The following is a 20,243-nucleotide window of genomic DNA, read 5'->3' on the forward strand; positions in this document are numbered from 1 at the left end:
GGATTAATAAGGGGTTTTGGGCCCATGGAGGGGGGGGGGGGGAATGTACTGGATTTGTACACCCTATGCTTTATTCCATCTCTTTCCTACCTTTGTCCATGCCTGGTACTCACCAAGGTAATGGTGTTACTCTCCCTTCCAAGGGCTGCATGTAACTGCATTACAGCCTTCTGAAATGTGAGAGCTGAAAGCTCCCAGTAGCTTTAATAGCAGCAGTAGAAATTTAACACATCTGTAAATCAGGCCCATGTGGCCTCCACTTAATCATATAAATGTAATGTTCATTTAGAAAAATTTAGACTTTTATGAAAAGCTGAGAGGAAGTGTGAGAAAGCTCAGGTCCCTTCTGAATTCCCAGCTTCCAGTTCTGTTCTCAGGCCACAGGATATTGCTGCCTTTTAAATGAACTCTTTTCACATAAGCTAACACAGAACACACTGACTTGTGTGAGCTAATGCAAATCTTTTATACAAGAATAGTTTGTTTGATATGTGCTCCATAAGTAAAATCCTAGAAGTATTGTGCAGATTTATTCCTTGAGGAAGCTGAGGGGAAAATTCTTCCCCTTTCGTCCAGCCAAGCCACAGGAGCTCAGAGATAATGCTTCAGCTGGAAAAGCAATTTAGGTATTTTTAATATTTGAACATTGAAAATATGCTGTAAGTTTTGCTTATAGACAAGTCTTGCACAGAACAACACATACTGACTACTCACAGTTGTGTACTAGCCAGTACCATGAAAGAAAGCAGTACAGTTCCATAAATAGCGTTATTGATGGCTTTACTGAGCTTTGTATTTGAGCACCAATATGGTGATTGTTAAAAGAGAAGCTGTCATCAGTCGTCAGACCTGTTACATGAATAGACACTGAATGATAATGTGTAGTTTTTTCAACGATCAGTTATGATTTAAATGAGCAATGTGGACCTGTGAATATATGCACATTTCCAAGTAATTTCTCTCTGGAACAACAACATTTATCATAAATTGCTTTATGACTGCAAGGTAAAAAATATACAGCATCTCCTAGGCTTTGTTTTTAAGTTAACAGGGTGAAAATGCTTAAATCACAGCACGGAGGAGGGGATTTCCAAGTAAACAGGAAACAATTTTTGGAAGATTATTAAACACAGCAGGGGAATCAACACATTCCTCCTCTTCCATTTAATTTTGAAAAATACTGGTAATAGAGATGAATCATTCAGTGGAGACAAACTAAAAACTTGGCCACGTGAACTACCAGAAAAGGCTGCAACAATTCCTAACCAACCCCCCCCGCCTTGTGCGTGCGCAGTGCATTTCTCTTTTACCTACTGAACATAGAGCATCTTTTGTCTCATTCCATAGAGTTTATCTTGGGGTTTCATTTAGAAGAGATTTAAAATATATGTAAAAATATATTTTTGCCTTTGAAAGAATGGTATCTACCCAAGGTGATATTTATGATTTACAGTTTGGAGGTCAATATTAAGTTGAGAGCAGAAACTAGCAATAAGCCTAGCACAGAGGGAGGGCAGTTGCCTACAGACCACAGCTGGAGTGCCAAGATGTCACGCTCCTTTCCTAATTGCGTATTCAAAAATGAGAAGTATTATAGAAATAAGCTTTGAAGAAGTAGAGCTGCTCTTGATTACAGAGATGGCAATGACAATGGAAAATGGCAGAGTAGATCTGCTATTAATTTGCTATTATGATTACTTTAAAGCTGTAATAGAAGCTTCAGAAAATAGCATTTGGCCATTTCTTGTGACATCCCTTGAGTGGGAATGGAAACGCTCACAAAATTAGCTCATCTCAAAAGAGCTGTAGATCAGACTGTAGATCAGACCCTTGTCTCTTGAAGATAGAGTGGAGTAGGACAGCCTCGGCTTAGCCATCCTTGGAGGCCAGTGGAGGCTGCACTGGTGCTCAAACACTTCCCAGGAATTTCTCAAGCATGTAAGTGAAGATTAAATAAGCAGCTGATTTAAAGCAGTAGCTTGGCAAGTTAGCGATCCCAATGCATTTAATTCAGGATGTAGGTGTCTGCAAAGTGGTTTCGGCATCATCCACATGTTTTATTTAACACTGGTAGCATGAGAAGATTTTACCTTTTTTGCCAGACAGCAAGGCACATAGACAGAACCAGGAAGTCATTCAAACCCAAACCTCTGTGCCTCTAGCAATCTTTATTATCCCAGCTATTCCCTGAGAAAGAGAATGGGGAGATATAGCAAAGGCACTAAGAATTCCTTAAGTGCCCTGTAGTGATCAGTGCTTCTGTAGTTTCTACCAGCCCTGTCAACTGGGTTTCTTCCATCCCCTTCTGCCCTCTTGGTTGTGGAAACGTAAGAATTTTATGCTCAAGGACTTTGGTTACAGAAGAAATACAGATAGAAATCAAATGTCAAAGAAGGAATAGTAGCTAAAACAGTTCCAGTGGAGGTTTTTGTGGGCTTTTTAACTTTATTAATGCTTCCCCTATGGTACAGACAGTTCTTAAGCAAATGGTTTTATCACCTGGTACATTCTCACCATATGCAGTTCCTACACTGTGCATTTGGGGAGATGGACACAAATAAAAATAGATAGAGACACAGTAACACAGATGTCCTGAAGTCATAAATAACAAGGAAATGGTCTCACTGGCAATAAGAATCACAAGAAAGCCCTTGGAGCTCCTCATTTCCAGTCAGTTCATTTTTTTCTTGGTTGTGGGTTGGCTGCTTGGGAGATAAGAAGTTGACAGCACAAAAAGCAGTTCCCACGTACAGCAATGAATACTGAAGGAGAAGGCGCACCTAAATATCAGCCAGTTCCTGCAGCCAACAAGCTGCTGAGACTTGCCAACCCTCCAACCACTCTGTGAAATATTCAGCACATTCTTTAATCTGCAGTCAATATTTTAATTATGCTAACTGTTCTGTGGAATAATGCGGTTATTTCTCCCAGAGCCTGGTAGCCTGAGGCCAGGCCATGCAATTACATAGAGGATGTCTGCAAAATATAAACAGTCAAGAGCCAAATTGAGACTCTCCGTGTCAGCAGGGAGAAAGGAGCAACAGCTTAACTAGCTGTGTAATGCAGACAGATGAGGGACAGCCGTTATACAGAGTCAAGTGAGCACAAGCTTAACCCACAGCACAGCAACATAACCCTACGCAACACAGGGAGGCCAGGCTCTGCTTGGCCATCACTGCTGAGACAGACAAATTGGTCCCACACTGTCCCACAAGGAAATAGTCATCAGCTCTGCGGGGCCAAAGCATTTTGCTCTGACTGAAGCTTGTTGGCTCTTTATACAGAAATTACTTTCAAGTCCCTGCTGTACCCTATTGAGGGCAAAGGCTGGAGCTCCAGATCCAAAGTAAACCTTTCATGTATCACACAGTTGTAATCCGCTGTGTGTGTCAAAGGGGTGGAAATGAACGTGGCTGTGCCCCTGCTGGTGGTGCTGGGCCAGTGCTTCTTCGAGTGCTAGCTGGGGTAATTTCTAGAGCTTCTAACAGTGGTCAAGCGAGTGAATAGCTTGATGTCTGAGACATCCTAAATTGGATGAGGGGCGAGGTTCTATCCCGATGGGTATTTTTTTGCAGTACTGGGCTGCAGAATAAACCAGGCACAGAGAAGAAGGAAACAAACCATAATATTCATTACATTTGGCTGCAGGGTCTGACCCCTCAGAAAGTCTGAGCATCTGCAGCTTCTGTTTACATCAGCAGCAGTTGTGGTGATCACTGTTTCTGAATAATGCTCCATTGCTTGCTTCTTTAAAATATTGTGGTGACATGAATAGAATACTCTTCCTGTTAGTCCCTTCTCTATAGGAACTGTGCATGGATCGTGCAGTTTTTCTGCACATAGAAGCTCTCCCATTTACAGATATCAAGTCCTGGCTCTATCCCATCCAGCCTCCCCTAGAAGTGGGGCACGTTTGCTGGGAAAACTGTGAAGTTTGAGTCCTGGATGTGTGATGGAAGAGCACCCTATGCCTGCACATGTCTGGGTGATAACAGAGTTGTGAAACTGAGCATTGGGTTCAGGCAGTTGGGTCTATCTTCCTGTTTTTTTCACAACGAGCCGAAGAGTCTGTATAGCTTGATGCCTGGGTTGCTGATGATAGCAACTGAAGGCTGCGCTCTGCAGGCTGATGTTTAGCAGGTGGCAACATTGGGGATGCAGAGCCGAGCTATATTGACCTTGCCACAGAGAGAGGCTGGAAGAGACTGGGGATGCCCTCTTGTGAATACGCAAATTGCAGCAAGAAGTTTATGAGAAGATGAAAGGTGCTGAATTTTAATGTGCTGGGAATTTTGGTAACTTAAATTCATGGTAATGGAAGTTGTGCCTTGCTAAATCCTCTGTGTACACTGTTAGGAGAAGGACCACTGAAAATTCTGCAACCTGCAGGCAGTTTAAAAATAACACAGCAGACAAGAGCTGCAGGCAAATTTGTAAGGCAGGCGTGCTCTGTTTTCTGATGAATTGGTTTGTAATGCAGCTCTGCATGTTCTCCCCTTTGTTGTCATTGCATCTGTCTTTGCAACTCAGCTACAGAGTTAAAAAAGGAAAAAAAGGTTCCCTTTGGTCCACTGCAGAGGGCTAGATACAGTGAGTGGAATCAAAATTACCTTTTCGGCTTTTGGGATAGAGGTGCCTTTACCATTACTAACTTTCAGTGCTGCCTAGAATTAGCGACTACCTCTAAAAAGGGTGTTAAGGAAGATGGCACGGGGAGAGCTGAGCTTCTGAAGGGTTCATGGCTACTACTGGTCGGTCCTGAATTGTGCATTTGTGAGGTTAGCCAAGAAACAGCGCTTCTCTCTATACAGAGGGTACTTTTTAATACCCACTCTATCTAGTATCTAGTGAGAGAAACCCAGAGGGTAAAGAAGCCAGAAAGGGTGTCTTGGTTTTAGTGTAAGGACTATCCTGAGCTTTGGGAAAGAGAGTTAGCAGCAGGAACCAAATGCCTTTTTCCTTAGTTTAGCATCCCAAAAGAGGAAGAACTGCTCACAATAATTCAGTCTGCAGGATAGGGGTAGATTGTTTGTGTCTAGGAGCCTTTGAACACTTCTGTTATGTTCCAGAGAAGCAGAATTCAAACTGAAGAGCTTTTTTACTGCACTAGTTAGATGTTTCCTGTGATGGAGCTCTTCCTTGTTCTAAAAATGTTTTCTGTCACCTGCATTTCTGCAGACATGCTCTCTTTCTTGACTCTCTTTGAAAGAAAGCTACAGTGGAATGTTCCAGTTCGAAGTCTCCATTTCAGTTTTTTGAAGATACAGTATTTTGATTTTTCCAATTTTGAATGACTGTTAGAAATTAGAAATTAAAAGTAGGAATGAGAAAAAAAGCTTTTTACATCTGAAATGTATTTATTTTTTGAAGGATTTTGTTTGTATTTGAAGCGGTGAATGTTTCAGTAGTATTTTGGGTTGGTTTGGAAAAATTTACGCAGAATCCTTTGTAAATCAGAAAACCTTGTTCCTAGTTATTTAGAAAGGCAAGGTACCTGTAGTACATTATTGAATGTAATCATAAGGTAATTTTGGATGCACAGCTGCTGTTGTGACATAGATTGTTGCTCTGACACATCATATTTGTTACACCAGAAAAATGTTGAAACAAAGTAGGGAAAATTACAGGATTGAGATGCAAATTCAGGCATTTTCTATCCAAACTTTTCGGTTTTGTATGGTCAACAGTGTAGGTAAAAATGGCTTGGATTCTTATTGTAATCCTTTATGTTCATGACTTCTCACCTTGGATTTCATCTCACTCAGTACTTTAATCCCGTAAGGAAGCAGATGGACAGTTGGGCAGGTTCATCCACTTGATAACATCATTCATTGAGTTACCTTGGGGGTAAAATCTGGCACAGTAAATTTTTGCAGACTTCAGACTCATGGAGGTACGTGAAGGCAGGGTGAAAATACTAAGAATAATGGCAGAATGACAAAGAGGAATAGAGTCTTTACGAGCACCTCACCCAGAACAGCTCTGGGTTCAGCGTCCAATGACTACAGGCTGTTCTTGGGCTCTATCACCTTTCTTTTAGCTAGGTGGTATGAATCCTGATTAGGTTGTTACACCGCCCTGCATGAAAATGCAAACTACTGTGCTTTCCTTTCTACCCTTTGTGTGTTCTCCAGAATCTGAGCTTCCATTTTTACTTCATACTCAAATGTTTGCCATGTATCCTTGTTCTATAATTGCCACTGCTCTTTAGTATGTTAAATTATGATTTAACATTTTTCTTTAATTGAAAGAGGAAAAAAAAAACCCAAAACATAATTTGTGGGTGGTAGAAGGGGGCTGTGCTTGCCAAGGAAGTTTATTTCCATTCTGTCATGCTGAGCCTCCCTTCAAAGTATTTGGATTTTAAAACAAGCTTTAGCTGAAATGAACGGGAAAACAGATTATACTTAGCAAAGGGAAGAGAGCAGGGAAGTGGCAACTCCATCAAAATCTCTTAGATAAAAATACACTTTATATGCTTGAGATTTGTGATTTCTTCCAGAAAATGTTCCCTCGTGAAGTTGACATATCACCTAACAGTATTACTGCCATACGAACCAAGGTGCAAAGAAATTAATTGGGAACCTTTCATGCCTTTTGGTCATTGTGTCAAGTCCCCCTAGCACTTCCTGGGATTTACAATGCACAGTGTGGCATTAGCAATTCATTAACAAAACAAGTTTTCCAGTGTTTGCGTAAAGGAACCCACAACAAGCTTTACCTGGATAGGAAGAACTAAATAACAGTAAGAAAATGAGACTAATGAAGGCTTGCTGTATAATTGCAATTCAGTTACCCAACCGTGTACAATACCTTCTCTCAGGAGGGGAAACTTGACATTTGCATGCCTCTTACTCAGTGAGAGCTTGCTCAGGCACCAGACAGAGCAGCGCCTCCTGAGATTCACAAAAAATCTATTCAAATAAAGTCAAATGAGTAGTGCCTCTGCAGAGGGCCAAGAGCCAGACTGTGCACCAAGCCTTGTCCATCCTGCATCTGCAGAGGGTTTTGTGCCACACGGGTGTTAGAAATTTCCAGGACCAGGCAGTTTCCCCAAGCCTCTTGGAGAGACGGTGCTCTGCAGAACAAAGGGAGGCCAAGCCCAGGAAGCACAGGGATGGGTTGAATTAGGCTTTCCATGCACTTGTAATAGTAAAGCTGTTGTCTGCACTGCAGGACCACTGTTTCATCACCTGCAGTTGTTTAATTAGCTGTAGCCTTGCTGCAAACCTGTTGAAAGGATGTTTTTTATAGCTTCCTCAGGGAGTCTGCAGACTGAGACACACCCCATGCTGTCTCCAAGAGGCACCTTCAAATCCATTTCACTGCAGCTTATCCCTTAGAGCAGTTACATTTAAAGGGACATGTAACACCCAGGGAAATCATCAGTGTAAGAGCACCATGATTGCAAACAGGGAACTATGCATTGCTTTTTTCTGGGATTCATGCCCCAGAATTGACCTGTTTAGAGTTTCTTCTCTTTGTGGGAGTCTATGTCTGTCAGACATACAATCATCTCTCACTTGATATCCATCGCAAACTTATATATTAGAGAAATAACTAAATCATCATGTCCTATGCACTTTTATGCCCTTGTAATTTAATGCATAATTTCCTTCTTCCCTTGAATGCACCACAGCTCTTTGTTGGTGCTCTGTCGCTACTGCAGATAGAAAACATTCTTTCTGCTTTCTGAAATGCAAGAGAATCTGCCTTTTTTTTTTTTTTTCCTTTATCACTCCTGCTGCTTTGCACTTTCACTTTTCTTACAGACATTGGCAACAAATACACATTAGTCGACAGTCTCTGGTGCATAGTCCAGGCCTGCTATAAAGAATAGGACAGAAATTTGGAAGGAGAAATACTTAGACAACAAAAATATGACATAAACCAGAACAGCTACAGAGAAAGGTAGATGGAAAACAGGCACAGTGACTGAATTCAACTTTTGTCTAAAGGTTATGTGTCCAATTTGGCTCCTTGTAAAACTCTTATAATGCTGCCAGTGATTTCTACATTTGGTTGGCATGTAAATTCTGATGAAACCCTTCTTAGTAAGTCATATCACCTGAATGAATGGTTAAATACTTTCTAGAGATGGCTTGGTCTGCTTGCACATAACATTCTGTAGATATACGACACATGTAGGAGCTACTTTAAGGGGGGCATTGTTTTTAAAGATCCATTTGTCCCACTATCTACTGGTATTTTCCAAAAAGGCAATTATACTACACACTCAGCAGTCTTCAAAAGGCAGCAAGGTCCCACAAACCCTCTGTTGTCCTCAGCATACTTGAAGAGACACACACATATGTGCACACACACAGAGCAGAAGGTCAGACAGTACAAAGTCTCCATGGGCAATGGCACTTCTCACCTGTTAAATCTTGTGTTAACATTACCTGCTCCTTACCATGACACTACCTCAAGGCTCAGATTAGGGCTTTAAGGCACTGATCTAACAAAACTGCAACGTGCTTAACTGTAGGGGGCTGAGTATCTTTAACAATTAATGAGTTCCTGGGAGGTCCATACTCTAAAAATTGAGATTCTGCTTCCAAATAGATGGGCTCTGGGTAACAGTCTTTAAAGTGCTAATAGAGCAATATGCTTTCTAAAATGAAATTCTTTACTGGTTGAGGGTCAAGAGAAATAATTGCTTATCAAATTTACTGTAGTGATTATCACTGTTTGTCTAAAACAAGGCCACCATCTATTCCTGATGGGAATGGCAGGATCTTTAGGGCAAGGAATGAGCATGGAAATAATTCAAAATATATGAAGTGGTCTCCTCCACAGGTCTTGGAACAACCACTTGGAATGGAACAACCTCCATTCCAGGTTGTTCTTGTATTGTAGAAGCTAGGAAAAATAAAACTACAGAGTTGTAATCCTTGCCCTGTGTAAGAAATAGAAGAATAGAGAGACAGTGTCCCACATGGCAACAACAAAATGAGAATTTGGCCAGAGAATAGCGATCTCTGTCCATTAACCCTATGTCACCCAGCAGCCAAGCAGGGAGAACAACTATGAACGTAACTGCTATTCCTTTTGCTAATGTAATATACTGGCTGTGTCTACATTAACAAGTAATGCAGCCCATTAGAAGTGGGTCTGTGAACAGCTGGAGGACTCAACATCTTCTGGCACACATTTGTTAAGTAGTGTGATCCTGTGACTCTAACTTGACAGAGAACTAGCTCTTTCCTTACCAAGTGCAAAGGAAACAAGATTCTTCTTTAAAACAAAAATGCTAACCAAACTAAACAACCAACCTTCCAAAAATGAACTAAGAATTCCTGTATTTTCTTTCCAGAGGAAGGGTAAAGATCATTATTTCTCTTACTAAATTACGAGATTCAAAAGCCCCTAAACACACATACAAATTCCTATGAGTTGCTGGTTCTGAAAGTCACTAACTGTCATCAAGACTTTGGCTCTTAAATTTTTGGTAAAGTAAAAATCCCCTTGTATTGTGTTTTAGCCCATACTGCAGCTTATCTGACATGTCCTTATACTACACCCGTCTGTTATATCCCCATGTCCAGAATGGCAGATAACTTCCTAGAGTCCTTTAGCAAGACATTTTAGCATCAATGAAATTGCTAGGCAGAAATTAAAAAAATAGATATAATGGCAGTTTCAAACTTTTGCTAGAATGATGCTATGGTTGTGACACAAAAAGCTAATTTACTCTAATGCACAGATGGATGAGTTTCTTTTAGCTTGTTCTTTTTGAAGGTTTATAGTGCACTGAATTTAGTGGAGAAAGGGCTTTGCATTTAACCAGAGTTCTTCTGATTTCATTAACTGGAGTGAGTCAGTGCAAGAACTGAGTTTTGTATTAATTTTTATTTGATAAAACATTCTTTCCCCACAAACTAGACAATTGTTGCTAAAAACAAGTCAAGAAATGCAGTGTAATAATTTCTTGAAATGATTACATTTGAAAGAAGGGGAGAGAAATGTCTTAAATACCACTTCAATATTCATATTCTTTTCAAGGAGAAATTTTGTGGGCTAGTTAGGTTGTACTGCTTGCAACAAGTGCAAAGGTTGCATATTAAACCTCAACAATATGTTTGCAGATGGTTACTCTCTCTAGGAATATTGGGCAATAGTACGTACAAATGTGTTGTTTAATGACTACAGTGCTTATACCATCTTGGAAAGAAGTACCTTAAACTGAAATAAACAGAGAAGGAAGGAGGTAGCATAAAACATATTCAAAGCAGGTACAAAGAATGCCATGAACTAAACCAAAATGCGAATGCTGAGAAATAGCTTTTTTGATATTTTAAAAGTCTACTCATAGCATTTGCATTTATAAGTCTATAGCAGGGTTAGTAAAGATTCCCCACATCTGCCTTTAAGTGCCTGAGAGGTTTCCATAAGTGTCACCATGTGGCAAATGCATCAGGCTTTGTCCTGCTCACCCTAGATCAGCCTGCAGATGAAACGGGAGAAGCTGTAGCAACTCTGAGTTGCACAAGATTTTTCTACTAATAAATTTTCCCATGGCTTTGTCAAGGCAACTTAGTGGTCAGGGCCCGCATGGTGCATGTGGAGCAGCTAAAATCCGCCTTGGTATAACAAACCCTCTTTGTACTGCATTTCACACACATACAGAAGTTGCTGATCAAAATCCTGTTCTGCACATCTTGTCTGAACAGGTAAGATTGCCCCGGTTCTACATTTACGGACTTAATTTATAATGTAATGGTGTAAAAAAAAAAAAAAAATTGATGAGGTTCTACAATATTGAGAAGTGTCTAGGGAGCACATGATTACACTTCTATTCTGCTGGTCAGTGCTTATGCAAAAGAACAAAAAATAACTACCATTTTCAAAATTAAAAGCATGTTGGGAGGCTCTGTCTTTGTGGAGGCAAGTTTTCTTAGTTTTACTGGCAACAGGCTTTAAATTCCCATGTTTTTTTAAGACTAACAATCCCAGATAGTTCTTTGGTTTCCAGCTCTTGATTTTCATTTGGGTCATGTTTTTGAGAAGGAATAATCTAATGAATGTTTTTCTAACATTTGCCTTTCATCAGCATCTTGTTTCCTTCTCTTTTTTTTTTAATTTTTACTTTAATAATTTTTATGCAAAATGGATAACCAGATCTGTGGCAAAACTTTCATTTTAAAACCACCATAGAATATGAACTGAATTTCTGTTTCTATGCATGAGGTTTTTATTAAACAAGTAAATAATAGTCTTGTTCATTTCAAACATATCCTGGGCTTGTTTTTATAAGTCTCACAAAGCCCAAATAGCATGGAAGGAAAAATAGCATGGAATATTTTTACCCTGTCTGACCTAAATTTATGTATTTTTTAGTTCTTCCAAGAGAAAGAGAAGTGGAATAACTACTCCCTCTTCTCAGTTTCTTTCCAGCTTTCATATTTTAACTGTGTTCTCAGCTGCTTGCATGAGTCATGGAGAGCTGGAAACAAGACACACACACCCCCAAAATTATAATAACTGCTTCCTCATGGGGAGGCCTATGTGTGTTTTGAGGTGTACCACTAAAACGCCACAAAAATCTCCTGAAAGCTTCCTTGTGCCAGAAACCTACATGGGAGCTAACAGAACAATATCTTAGCTGCAAAACTTGATTACTTATGGGTGTAATGAAAACTAAGATATTTAAAGATTTCCATATCACTCTGTCTTGAAATTTATGTTATTGTTCTTTGGCATTTGCAGAGGTTTCAGACTGCTGTTGACTTTGTAGATTGTATTGTGTAATGATAGTATTGGATTTCATTGGTCTAGGCATAATTTGGATTTGATCCTGTGATGTTCCAAGAAACTCTAAAATCCACAGGATTTTATGAGAACTGGAAGGGTGTTCAGTGCTTGCCAGGCTGATCCATGCCATTCCAAGCTAACATGTTCATCACTGCGTGCTCCTTTCCTATTCAGTGTAAGGTATATCCAAACTACATCTCTGTTTGAAGCTACCAATAGTATTATATTTAGAAACAACAGGGGAAGCTCATAGCAGAAAACCATTCTTCATTCTGAAATCTCATAACTTAGTTTAGAATAAGCCAGATCCCTCGTGCTTTGGCTCACGTCTAGACTGAGCAGAGCATATCAAACCAGGTCAAGAACTTTGTGCAGTAAGAGAGGAAAAAGAAAGAAGGGTCAACTTACTCAAGCATAAGCCAACTTCATTGGCAGGTCAAATGGAGTCATACAGCAAACGTTAACAGTAAAAAAATGTTGTGAAACACATTAACAGAGGATATTGGTATCAAATGTGCCTGTCAGTTCCATTGCATTTATACGCATGTATTATTATGCCTTATACTGCCCTGTTTCAGTCATGTTGGCTTGAGCTTATCTGCCTCTGACATAGAGCTTCAGTCCTAAATTCTTGAACATAAGGTCAGACAAGGAGTTTGTCACACTGGAATTACATCTCCCCATGACAAACTATTCCCTTTCTCACTGGGCTACCCTTCTTCTTCTCTATACACATTCTACTTTTACACCCAACTCTGGTTTTTGCTATCATTTCAGCATTTCTACAGATCTGACTACTTCTCCTGCAGGCAGCCTTCTCTTCCTGCTCAGTACAGTTTTCTGATCCTCTGGACAATAACAGTCTGACTTTAATCAAGACTATGCAGGAAAAGCCTTTCTTCTCAGAGAAAGCTTTTAGATGTTACAAGTATTCAGGATTGGTTTACCACATTGGGTAATGAAGCAGAGCTAAAAATACCATATGTTCCTTTGACATTGCCCATTCATTACAATAAATGACTGAAATTTCTATGACTGCAGAACAAAACATGTTTTATGTTTTTGCTTTTAAGTGAAGCTGTGTATAAAGCTCTTTGCCACTTGGAATATCCTCTCAGTGTTTTACATAAGAGGATAACAAAGTTTGTTTGGAAAATGCAGAGAAGCCTACGGCTTGTTTTCCTCTCATTTTCTTAAATGAATAAGGAGAGATCTTAGAATGTGAGATCACGGAAGAGTAACTGGCCAAATTTTCTCCATTATGAGAAAATATAGTGAGGAAATCTGTTGAGATTGCCCTTCAGAACATCACCTCTTATTGGCAATTCACTGCACTGGATAAGCAGAAGTCCTTTCAATCATCTTCAAGCCTCCTATGCAATCTGTAAGTCTGTTTCAACAACTGAGATGAGATTATCAAAGCATGAGAAAGAACTGACACATAGGACCAGATTGTTTGAAGATGTTTATTTTAAGCCATTTCACATAGTCTCATTCACTATTTTTGTTTTTTGAACTCAGAAAAAAAGAGAGAAATTTTTTTTTCCAGTAATTAAAACTCTGAAGGCAGACACTCTTGCCTGCACAATAGAAGAACTTACAATATTTTAGAAAGTATTAAAAAAACCATAAAAAACCTCAACTAATTTCTTCCTTTCAAGTGCTGAAATGATCTAATGCTATTAATAGACTATTCTTTCTCTGTGGAAAATTTATTCTTCTATTTAAAGCTGCTGGGGAAAAGCTTGAAAGGACAAAAAATTATGATTCTGACATCTGGCTATTGGTATAGCCTTTGGATGATGAATTCAGATAGTGGCTCTAAAATAAATACATTTATTTGGAAATAAGGCAGAATGATCGGCAAGACAGCCTTTCTCCACACAGTTGCATGCAGTGGCTGCATAGTTGCTAGAAGCCTGCCCAGCTTGTCCTCAATGCTGAGGAAAGCAAATTTGAGGATGTTGGATTGACAGCACTGAAAAACACAGACTTTTCTTCATGCACAGAAATAGGCACAGCTCATGAAGCAGCGTAACTTCCCTGTGCTGCTGATCAGCGAAGCCTGACCCTGACCTAAATGGCCTGTGATTAGCAGAGCAGGTGTTAGTCTGTCCCCGTGATCTTCCCGCAGAGGTATGAAATTGATACTAGCTGTGATGACATTTTGTGTGGGCACAGGACTAAGAATTCCTGTCACAATAAATCAGCAAACAGAATACCTCCCCAGGAGTTTAAAGAAGACATTTTATACCGAATAGCTCATATCCTGCTTCCAGGCACCTGATCCATTAGGCGTCACTTCTTTAACATGTGCTGGCGCTGGTGATTTTGTTCACATGCTGACCACACATCCCAGGTGCCATTCTAGCAATTTACTCCAAAGTTACGAGAGTTACATGTCTTGAGCATTCCTGATGGGATCACTTGGGAGTTCATATTTGCAAAAACACATGGGTATGCTACCCAAAACATGTGATTCACAATAAAACCACTAAAACCAGAAGAGAATGCTTAAAGCTGAAAATAAAACACATCTTATGATTTTGCTTTTTCTTTTGTTTAATAAGGAAATGGAAACGAGATATTTGTAAAATGCACAGGGAAGCATTGTTCTAGAGATGTTTGAACAACCAAAACAAGCCAGGGTGCTTAAATACCACTGCAGCATTTGTATAGCTATGAGCTCTAAAACGGAGAGCTAAGAAGCACTGTGAGTTAGCAGGGTGCTGGATGGAAGGAGTTACATGTTTCCATGATCTGTGCACGGCATTGAATTAGATACAGCTTCTCTTCTCTACAGTAGATAAACCCTTAGAAGATACAGACACAAACAAGTAGGCCTTGATTTACAAGAGTCTTGGCCTGGTATCCAATAAATCTAGTTTTAGGGCATTTAGTACGAGATCAAAACTACCGCAGTCACAATGATACAAAGTGCAGATCCAGTAGAAATTCATTCTGCCCTCTCAAACCTGTTCAAAAAATGTTCACCAGACAACTTCGTTCCTGCAAGCATTTTTGCTGGATCAGGTATCATTCGTCTGCGCCACTTGCACGCCATATCAAGCATTGTCTGTCTTCCCACAGTTGGCATCAAGCTGGCATATGAGGACAGAGCTGGCATAAACTCTGTATCGCAGCTCTGGCTGATTTGACAGAAATATGATCATTTGCCCATGCCTGATCTGGATGAAACCTGTACTGCTGTTAAAAACAGCCGTGCACAGATCTGGTGTTAACATCAGCCTCTCATACGACGGCAGAGCCTGTCGGTGCCAGAAGGTGATGTGAAACCAATGGAACGTCTCTGCCAGCCGCCCCAGCACAGAGGTCTGGGTGGCAAGAAGCAAAATGAGACATCACATGGTGGCTCTAGGCTCTGTACAGATCACTTCCGCTCAGTGACCTCAACTTTGAACAGCAGCTTATGTGCTACACAAACAGCGAGGAGAGTATTTTTGCAGGGCATGAGCCGATGCTGTGCAGCTGCATCCAGCAAGGCAGCAGGGTGATGCAGAACAGCTCCATTTTCAGAGCAAAATAGACCGCCCTTTTCCTCATGTTTGCTTTTCTTTGGTTTTGGCTTTGGGCTTTCTACTTATGCACTATAAATGCATGCATGCTCCTCTCTCCCCAAATTCAGTAGATATTCTATAGTGTGTCTATATCTACATAGTATATCTATGCAGTATGTATGTATGCATACCATATTATACATTATATTACTTACATATAAAAAAATCTACAAAGAAATCAATGTCTACAGGTAAAATGGATTTGGTTATAAAATAGCTACTTCTCATGTAGGTCAGAATGAGAGAGGGTTTCGGAGCTCGATTTTAGGGTGGCGTAGTCAGCATCAGAGATCTAAATCCAACTAAGCTACTTTGCAGATGTGCCCTGGCAGAACCCAGTGCAAAGTTTGACTAGCTCAGCCATGCTGTTTCTAGCCCATTCTCAGTAATGCACCTAATTCATCCTAGTAGCATGTATGATGACTTTCAAATAAAACAAGATAAGGCACAAGTTAGAAGTTAAATTTTGGCATCTATTACAGTGCTGTCTTGAATGTTCATATTTATAACGCTTGAGTGCCTAAATGCACAGAGGAAGGGTTGTGAACAGAGTTGAACTGCAGTTCCCATTAAAGTGTTCTTTAGCTCTCCTCACCTCTCCTGGTATTTTTTCCCTTGATTTGTTTCCTCTGATTTTTGTGTTTCCTCTTTCTCCCCCTCAGCCCCCCTCCTTGAGTGGGGAGAAGGGCAGTGCTACTTAGTATTTAGTCAACTTTAAACATGAAAAGCTTTGACAGTTAAGCATCTCCCAAGCCAAAACTGGCAAAGCCAGCTGAAAAAAAAAAACCAACAAACCAACAAATGTTCCTGTTTCAAATTACAAACTTTTCTTATTTGTTGAAAATGTTCCAGGGTGGCTGCAGTGTACACTGAGCCTGCCTAAAGGCAGGTTTAACTTATGTTTTGACCATTGAAGAAGGAAAACGACTCTCTTCCTCCATGATGCGCTTTGGCACTCAGCAAATAAATTTTACCATGGCAACTGTGAAGCCACTTGATACAGACAAACTCTTCAGTAAAGTGGTCCTTGGCATCTTGTTCTACAAACTAGATGGATACTGGATACTTTATGGTTGTTAAAAAATGATAAAAAAACCCCATGAAATAGCTTAGTGTCGTGTATTAGTATCATGTTTTCCAATTGTTATGTTAATATAGCAGCCGAGTCTTACGTAATACTTTTTTGTACATAGATATCCAAATGCTTTACAAAGGGGGAAAGCTAAAACACAGCATGTAGTGTGATGTGTCTGAGGTTGAACCAGTGCAGGCAAGAGAACCTTCACCTCTGAATATTGGTCCAGCACTCTGCCTGTTGGCTTCTTTACTAAATCCTGCAGTCACAGACTGAGGAAGTTCCACAGAGCTGCCCAGTGGCATGATACATCTTCTCTTGCTATAAACATGACAGAATTCAGAAGCTGTGAGGTCAGCACTATCTGGAGTGAGTGCAAGCTGAAGGTGCACAACTGGAGAATGTACCTGTTTGTTTTAAACAGTCCTGAATGGTGTGTAGAATGACTGCACTGACAGTTGAAAAAAAGTATTTTCAATGATTGCAGTGTGCAGCTGTACATGAAGTATGTGCATGTTTAGAACTAATTTGATATATAGTTGCCACAGCTGTATGTATGAATCATATAACGGCTATATTCTTGGCCAGATCTCACTACGTACATGTAACCACTCAGTTACACACCAGCAAAACCAAGGATGCCAATACACGCCTTTTTGCAGACTCATTTAATCGTCTCTCTTTGACCTTGTGGCCTTAGATTCAGTGCAAACAGAAGGACAACTTCACAGTTCTCACAATTTGCAGAATGAGACCTTGCTATACAAGCGTAATTTCTTGCTATTTTTCTCAAAATAGATTAATCTTTGTAGAAAATGAGAGCAGAGGCTAATGAGGGTTGAGGCGCAGATGGGATGGCACCAGTAGTTACTTCATACAAACACAGCAAAGTAATAGTTTCTAGCATGACATTTAATAAAATCAAGCCCTACTAGCCTGCACAGCTACAGGGGAATTTATTCTGAAGTCAAGTATGATGCTGCCTGGCTGTCTTCAGTGGAAATACATGACACATGGTCTATCTCATCTCGCCTTCTTCCATTTAATCACACTTTTAATGAGCAGAAACATAAAAAGTAAACAGTTCCTCTCTCCTCTACCATACTAATTTTCTTTCTACACTGTTTACTTTGAATAACCACAGTTCGTTTTTAGACCCCCTTCAATATTTCATTCAGAGAACTTCACAAGCATCTTCCAAGTGCTATTTTGAAGCATCAGCAAGGTTTGTTTGTGTACTCATAAGCAATACAAATTTCTCCCCTCTCAAACAGGGCTCTTTCTTTCAGGGCAGGGGGAAGGGTAGTTTCTTGGTTTGCTTATGAATCCAATTCCATTCCCAACGGAGAGAAAAGTGAGAGCTGTGTAGACCAGAATACAGTTGCACTGTGGGTAATTTATATATAAGCCCCTAATTTATGCATGATTCCTAAAATCTAAAGGTTATCCAGGAATTTGTTGCCTTCTATTATGAATTCTTAATACTGAATAATGAACTACTACAAAAAAAAAGTAGCCTGGTGGGAAAAGCATCAAACTGTATTTTAGTAGTTATGGAATGACAGATATAAGTTTGCATCTTGATACATGTGCAAATAACAGTAACTGGCATTCATAATGGCATTTGGTAAGTTGCCATGCTATTGTATGCTTGGAAGAAAATAACACGGTGTGTCTTTTGGCATAAATTGCTTTCTGGATAATCACAGAAGTGCATATCCACAGTAAACATCTGTTCTAAGGAAGGCCAAAGCCAGTTTCTTCACCTCAAACTATTTAAAATCATGAGTCAAAGATCCAGAATCACAAGATTGATTGACTGATGGATTGACTTTGGATTTTATTTTGCCTTCAAGGACTCTATAGCCTAATGGCTGCCTGCTCATTTCTTGTCTGCAGCCCCAAAGATTAAAAAAAAGTTCAGCTTTTTACATGAAAAGTGAAGATTCTCTGCAACTTCCTGATTCTAGGATTTTATAATCCCAAATTCCAAATGTGCTACTCATGATAAAATTACACTAGTTGACAGCTCTGCAGATCCAAAGACTTTTTACCTATGCCATCAGTTCACTGGAGACAGCAAAAGCTAGAGCTGGAGAAAATATTTTGGATAAAATTTTTTAATGACACATTTGAGTTGAAGAGTATCCTTACCCTTCACCACCAAAAAAACCTGATTAATGTTTTTGTTACGAAATTATAACTTCTTTAGGTTTATCAAAGTATGAAATGCTGAACATTTCCTTCAAACGGAAATTTTAAAAATACTTTTTCAGAACTTCCAGCATAGTAAAATATCAGTTATTCGTACAGCTCCAAGTATCTCTGGGTTTGCAGATTGTTGTAGTTGCTGTCTCATTTTATTCATTATAATTGGGTTTCACTGTGCTAGTCTCTCTGGAGTATAGCATTTATTGCCTTCTAGATGATTGTTAAACACTGTATTGAAAGGGAATTATCACCTATCTTCCATCTTCCCGAGAGGAATAAGAAAAACTGGGAAAAGTTGTCATTACCTGGGGTAATGGGAGAGCTGAGAGGATCCTGCTGTTTTCCTCTGCTTTGTGCAGCTGTCTATAATCGACTTCCAGTGGCAGTGCAGGGGAGACGTGCCAGTTAGTGCCTACAAAGGGTACTGTGCCTGTGCCACACAAACAGACCCAGTCCTATTTCTCTGGCGCTAAAAATGAGGGAGAACACTTTTGCCTTGCTGACATAAGGAGAGAAAGATTCCTTTGCCTGTATTACTATTGCTAGGTGTCTGAATTGTAACAGTCTTGAAAATTGCTTTTTTTTTTTTTTTCAGGAGGGGGCAAGGGAAAGGGGGAAAATTCTGGGATCTGCTTGGCTGTCTGGTTTTTGAACCATTAGAGTGCACATGGATCAGATTTTCAAGGCTTATTCTCTAAAAGTGAAAATCAGAAATTTGCATTCTTAAAGTTTCTGATACTTGAATATATTTTTTTGTCTTCCAAAGTGCTGCCCAGATAGTGGGGTGCTTGGTGATCATGCCTGGATAATCTACTTTTAGAGAAAAATTTAGTGCTGCAAAAATAACATTAGGGTCTAGTAGTTCAGTTTTCCATGAGTGACAGAGCTTATTTCTTCTTGAAGAACATTGATATGAATAGATTTTGGAAACAGACAATAGAAATTATTTAATTTTCTGGCCCACATGGTTATTCAGAAGAGCTTGGTAAAGTGAGTCATAAAGGCTCAGAAACCCATGGTTTAATTTAAGTTACATGACTTCTAAGAAAATCTCAAAATATCCTGGGGAGGGAGGTGAACTTTCTGGTGAAAGAATTAAATACCAGGGAAGAACTGAGGAAGTAAGTCTGAAGGACTTTGGTGCACAAAATCCGGTGAAAGCCAGCACAAGCAGTCTCAAGGGAAGATGGGATGGCAGTGACCTGTGCTTCATATCTGAATCCTGTCCTTTGTTTTAAAGTAATACTTGGAAGCAAAGATATAAATAAATAGATTAACCAGAAGCAGAAGGTTGAGAGGGGGCTGGCTGCATTAAATCTTACAAGTAACTGTCAGATTAGTCACATGTGGCATTTTCCTCTTCAACCACTGTGCAACGGGTGCAGCTGAGCATTTGTTGTACGATTAACAAGTCATGGGATATTTAAACAAATCATCAAGCCAAGTTTCTACCATTTCATTACATTACTTTTGAAATTTACTCTGATTTTATATTGTAGGCCTATATATTCCCTGAAATGCATTCCTCTGTGTATGTGGAGCATGAAAAATTAATTCCATTAACAGGTATTCTTTAACTAGGTCTCTAGAGTTCTGTGAGCCTGAATTATGCTGCATTTTCCAGT

Source organism: Egretta garzetta, unplaced genomic scaffold (assembly GCF_000687185.1).
Source record: "Egretta garzetta isolate BGI_Z169 unplaced genomic scaffold, ASM68718v1 scaffold158, whole genome shotgun sequence".
NCBI lineage: Eukaryota > Metazoa > Chordata > Aves > Pelecaniformes > Ardeidae > Egretta > Egretta garzetta.